Source organism: Onychostruthus taczanowskii, unplaced genomic scaffold (genome assembly GCF_017590055.1).
Source record: "Onychostruthus taczanowskii isolate IOZ18803 unplaced genomic scaffold, ASM1759005v1 scaffold23, whole genome shotgun sequence".
In the NCBI taxonomy this organism is placed as follows: domain Eukaryota; kingdom Metazoa; phylum Chordata; class Aves; order Passeriformes; family Passeridae; genus Onychostruthus; species Onychostruthus taczanowskii.
Window position 1 is genome coordinate 11,645,468 of NW_024499573.1, and position 6,451 is coordinate 11,651,918.

At 39.9% G+C, this 6,451-nt stretch overlaps 1 pseudogene; it reads right to left on the minus strand.

Moving 5' to 3' along the window:
• Positions 1-2,219: 2,219 nt before the first annotated feature.
• LOC121336312 lies at positions 2,220-6,022 on the minus strand (annotated as a pseudogene).
• Positions 6,023-6,451: the final 429 nt, after the last annotated feature.

The window sequence follows — 6,451 nt, forward strand, 5'->3', positions numbered from 1 at the left end:
GCATTCTTAAGTATCCTTTCTGTATTCTTTAGTATAGTATAGTTTAGTATTCTTTAATATAATATAGTATCATAAAATAATAAATTAGCCTTCTGAGAACATGGAGTCAGATTCATCATTCCTTCCTTTATCGGGGCACCCTGCAAATACAGTAAGATATAAACCAGCTAAAGCGCACTGGAGGTGCCCTCCCACCTCAAAGGTGCACTTCTAGTTTAGCTGCCTCCCTTCAGTGGAGCTATTCAGTGGGAAAAATCTGGGCCTGCATACCTGGATACCTGGACAGACATTTATAAAGGACCACTAAGTTATTAGAGACAGTTGCAAATTTAATGTACTGACAGAAGATTTTATAAAATAGTGTTTCACTCCCCTATTGTTCAGTTACTGTGAGTGGGACTATCTTTCTGTAAGATGTGAGACAGCAAGAAGAGTCAAACTAACATCTAATTCAATGCCACTCAGAAAATGTTGAAATATTTTGTTTCCTACTAACATTTTGTATCCTACTTCAGCCCTGCAGCACAAGCAAAATGTCAAATGAGTCATTTTTATTCCCTTCCTTTGAAAAATCCACCACAATTGTACTCTGATTTATAAAAAAACTGCATTTCTCTGAGAAAGCCATTCCACAAAAATTTTTTTTAAAAGTCTCTAGTTTTCTTCACTATAAAGATATGCTTCAGAAAAATTTTGGTAGATATCCTTCATTTATTTTTTGAAAATAAATAGCCTGAATTAAGTATAAATTTTTTTCTTTTAAAGAAGGATCATTGTAGAGTTGATTCATTTCTTATTGATTGGCTGTGGTTTAATCACAGTCTCTCCTAACCTAAGTGGAATCTTAAATATTTCTCTCTATAATGGAATCCTGTTAAAAAAATAATGAAAGTTCTTCTCACTTGCCTTCAAGAGCTCTATTAACATAATGTTTGTTCAATGCACAATTGCTTTTCTAGCATAGTTATTACAGCAATAACTCACTGAGGATATATGAGGATAATAACCTATGTTTAAAGAAGGACAAGCTGCTAGGAGGTGCAAATTCACAAAGGCCAAAGCCTGATGGGATCTTTAAGGTTCTGAAACAAAAAGAAATAATAGGAGCAGGTGGGAGTTGGATTTTATGTTGCAAATGTTTGCCTGGATCAAATAGAAGAAAAAGCAGGGAGCCCAGCACAGGTTTCAATATCCCTGCTTTTCCTATATCTATTTGTGTATTTTTTTTATCCAGCTGCACATATCCTCATACAAAATTGTATATAATAGTACTGCCTCTAGCATTACTTATTGATTTTATTTTACATAGTCATAGCTTTAAAAAAAAACATAGTGAGAGAATTTGTTTTGGACTAGAATATATGCATTCTTCTCTCAGTATATATACTAATATACTAATACTTTTTCTTTCTCAGCTCCTGACTGTTTCATTCCTTTTTATCTTGTGGAGGGCTCAAAGCATGAACACATTTATCACACTGAAAGAGGAAAATATGAACTTCAATTCACTCAAATGGAAAAGAAACTGGGAACTCCCTTCATCATTCATTTTCTGGGAGGATGGTCTTTCCAGTATGACCTCCAATATGGCATGGGTAAACTCTTCGTTTCTTTACCAAGGAGAAAAGCGATCTCATGCTGTGTTATTCAGAAGCAGCAGTTTTCTGCTGTCCTGGTGGTACCTGTCAGCTGAGCAGAAACCAGGCTGCTGGACTGCTGAACAGCCCCATCTCAGACAACGGGGTCGAGGGCCACACGTGTTCCTGAGATCTGTGCATTTTTCACTCAGCTCCACTCTCGCTCTGTGCTTTATGGGCATTAAACCCCCGGGCACAGCTGCAGGGTTTGGATTTTCTCTGGGACAATGACACGTTCAGCCACCAGCTGTGGAGCACGTGAAACGCTTCCTTGGATCCACTCTACCTTTCCTCTTGGCTGACTGAAGCCAGCCCTTCGACTGAGCAGCACTTAGAGAAGGTAACTGCAAATCTGGGGAAGGCAGAGTCTGCAGAGCTCCCTGGATGGTCCTCAACAACGTTAACTTCAGCACAGTCAGCTCCTTCATAGCCCTGACACAGCGGCAGACAATGTCTCTGCCTTATTTCCAGATCTTTATTTGGTCTTTCTCCTCTCACAATAAATCCTGGGTTCTCCAAGGTCTAGGAGAATATTGAAAAAATATTAGGCCCAAAAATTTAAATGTAGATATGTTGAGGCTCTTAAAATTCCAAGATCTGGAAGGTCTTAAAATTTAAGTGTAGATATGTTGAGGTTCTCCAGGTTCTTTGCACACATGATATATTGTCCTGACAAAGATGCCTCCTTCACACCTCAGCTGCTGCTGTGACATTGATAACATAGGGCTCAAATTCAGGATCAATGAATTTTTTCACTTATCTGCAGTTTCTCTTGTAAATGGTAGAAATTTTAGCTAATATGTGACTACCCACTTTATTTTTTCCTTTTGCATTCTAAAAAATATGCAATATGTAAGGAGCCTGCATTAATTAATTCATCTGGGAAAACATAAATTTCACAAATTTAAATTATTATTATGAATTTTTATACTGAAAACACAGTCCTGTTGAGGAGCAAATAACTTCAGCAACTTGCATTCCCCAGGAAACACCAGTGTTTGAAGAAGCCATGATATATGCTAGAAAAGCAGGTGATGTCAGCGTGGCTGTGTGGCAAGGCTGTGGGTGTCTAGAGCTGATGGAGAAGCTCCAGAAGCTTGCCTTTGTTACTTGACAGGGGTAGAAGGAAATTCACTCTCCTATTCGTATTGATTCTGACAGAGACCACATCCAAATGTTTAAAAAATTGGCTGAAGTAATTGAATTTTCTGGGGACAACTGAACACTTATTTTCAGCCATTCATTCTCATGCTGGCTGGGTTTTCTATACTGTCTGCCAGGAGAAAAAAAAAAAAAAGCCCAGAACACCCATTTCACACAGCTTTAAGGCAAAAGTGGTTTTTTGTGACAAAGTTTGATGTGTGGCTTTCTGAAAACTCCAGGACATGGCAAAATCTCAAAAATCAATCTTTGATTTTAACGTGGCTAGGTCTGATATGTGGTGCAAAAGCTCTCCATCTGATCTTAACAGCCTGCTTTATTTTTCTTGCCCACACACAAGGACAGTTCTCATAACCTGACAAATTGCTGAGCGCCACCCTAGACCTTGTCTGGTGTGCTAATCATGCTCTAGATAATTTCCTAGTGTTTTACCCAGCTGGCAGGGAATTTGACCAGGATGATAACTACTGAGGAGCAGTCTTCCAACCTGCCTGGTATTAGCCATTGGCTTCCTACTACTGGCTACCTCACAAGAGGCTTGTTAGGCCAGGAAGAACTGACCACATTCCATGTTGTCCTGGCTGGAGGACAGCAAAGACTGGTTAAGCACTCAGCTCTGCTGGTGCCAAGTACTCAGGACTGGTGCAGTCAGATACTCTCTGTTAACAGGGTAAAATGGGGATCTTACACAATGCATTTAAGCCAGGCTAAGGTTTACCTCTAAAGAAGTTAAACTCATATCTCACCAAATAACAACACCTGCAATTCCCAGGTCATTCTCTCCAATAGTGTTAAAAAGATCTTGCTACAGTGAAAAGAGTAAAGATATCACTGTCAGGTTAATTCAGCATCTCACAGCCTTTCTAAAGTAATCCAGTAGTGTGTTATGAGGCTGTCTCCCAGACTAGGGCTTCATTCTGGTCCCTATGAACTGTATTTTATTATGGCTAAAGGTTTGCTGTCTAGATTACTGTGAGTATTAAACTGAAGTTGCAAATTTAGGTACGGCCTGAGATATTGGTAATAAGGAAGTGAATAAATTGGGAGGAAAAAAACCATTTCATCCACTTTGATGCAAAAAATTAATCACAGTTATTTGATAACTCATAAATTAGGAGAAGCAACTTAAATCCTTTCATTAAAGTGGGATTTTTTACACAAGAATTTCCCAAAACATTTCCCCAGTTCTCTTTTTGTTGATAAGGGGAAGGAGAGAGCCATTTTGCTATGTCAATCAGTTGTTTTCCAGTCCCTCTCCAATTTGAAAGCTGTGATTCCAAAGGCATGCATTGTTCTTGCTGCTTTCCCTAGGAGCTCACTCAGATTCTTATAAAAACCTAGAAAAAGCAACTGTAAATAGGCCCACACTATAGGAGGGAAATACCAGCAATGTGCAACCTTAAATGAAAAACAAAGTGCAACAATTGGCAAATTTTAAGAATTTCAGTTACAATATTCTTTCAAATTTACATCCTTTCTCATTTTGTTCCAAGGAGATGTCTCACTGTCCTGCTCATAGAGCAGGCTGTAAGGAGAAGGTATTTGGTGTTGGATATTTATCCTTAATTTGAACCATGACTAAGGATCAGCAACCGGTGAATTGCTATGCCATGAGCACAGAATTTGAAAGGCCATTGATAAGCAAGTGAATCCCTAGACAACATCACTGATTTAGGGGAGTTTGAGGGCCACAGTACATCATGAAATGACTTGATGTGAAAAAACTTCACAGAGATATGTTGTCCAAAGGGGAAAAGAGGCAGGAACTGGACATAAAATGGCAAAGAGGGTGCAGCAGTTATTGATGTCTGTCTATCCTCTCCTTGCAAAGCTAAGGAAGAGCAAGCTGGGTAAAACCACCAAGGCAGGTGTCTCCATCTCCTTCAATGTCTTCAGGAGCAAGAGAAGTGAGGCCCCTTGCTGGGCAGGGCAGCGGGTGAGCACTGGCAGTGATAAGGGAATAGTGTGACCTAATAGAAGAGGAGCTAATGCTCCTTCTCAGACAGGGTGCTGACTTCAGATTCAGTACCTGGGATGAAAATTCAAACATAGCCTTCAAAAGCAAATACAGCTCACTTGCTAAACTCCAAAACAGAGAACTGGGGGCTGCTGGTAGTGCAGTCACTGTCTACAGGTGAGAACAGAACCAGGGCAGTGACAGACAAATCATGATGCTGTTTCACAGGAATTCTATTGCCCTCATCCAGGTTCTGGGAGGATATCCAGAATCACATTAAAAAGGCCGAGGGTAATGCTTATCTCAAAAATACTGTCATGTGTGTGCTTGTATGTGCTCAGCTGATGTGAGCAGTACTCCTCTGTTCTGGGGCCTGGACCAACATAGGTATTATGGCACTAAATTATATGATTTTGAGGTGGAGGCATGCAGAAAGACTGTTGGTTCCAATTTTCCATTCTTATGTATACAGAACAAGTTGCTAACATTTCTGCCTCAGTTTCCCTTCTAAAAAAAGGGCAGGTGTCTGGGGATTAGTGATTGCATACCTGAACAGCAGAAAGTACATGAGGGAGGATTAATGTATTAAAAGCCTCCTATGTACTACATCTCACTTTTGAACCCCTTTTAATCCATTCAAATGCTTGCTTGAGTACAGCCTAGTTAGGAATTAAAGCAAACAAAAGCAGGGAAAAAAAATATATTCAAGGCTGTGTTTTTTCTTCAGAACATTGCACTCTTTAAAGCATGTGGATAATTAGCATGAACCAGCAGAGCTGGCCTAAGTAGGAGGTTTTCCATCCTGATGCACCATCTGCAAGAATGGTTAAAGGATAAATGCAGCCTACATTGTTCCAGCAAAATTTTCCAGTAGAGAGAAATAATAAAGACTCCTCTCTATGGCCTAGTCAGATATACACAAATACAGAAAGCATAATATTGGGATGCCATGGAGGAAATCCCTATGGATTCATTCAACCTAAACTGAGAAAAGTACAAAATGTTATTGGCTGTTTCCAAGGGGTTTCTAAATGTCAATGGAAAGATACAGGGCTGCAAAGCTATCTCAGAAACAGGAAAATTCATTGTTCCTCAAAACTTCACTCTTTGGGCAGGAGCCAGTGTAGTTCTGATCATGGAAACTCTAATTATGACAGTCAGGGTATAAGTAGCATTCCCACAGGCCCTTTGGTTTGCTTTCTATTCCTAAAGCAATTGTTTCCTTCATAAAAGTTGTTGCACTTTCTTCAAAGGAAATCAATAACATTCAACATCGTTTGTTGAAATATCCTATTTCAGTTATGAGTTTCCTGGACTTTCCTCTGTAGAAATCTTTTGCACCACACTCAGTTGCAGGCCCACTGAGGTCTCCAGTGTGTGCAGCTACTCCAGTGAAGACCTCAGCAGGGATCTAATAATTAATGCCATGTCTTTTTTTTCTGGATGGGTTTGAACTCTGAAGTTTTAGGATATGCCACCATTAACATGGATTACTGTGATGTGCCTGCCCTCTTGCCTCAGCTAGGGGGCTTCAAACCATATAGAAGATTCTCGGTTCAGTACATCATACCTCAGGAAGCACAGATCTGTCAGGCATTCCAGGAGCCTTGAAAGGCTTTCTCTCCCATACTAGTGGTCAGGCTGATTTCAAAGTGAGAGAAGTCCAGATGAGTGTTATGTGCAGCCATGCCAGGGC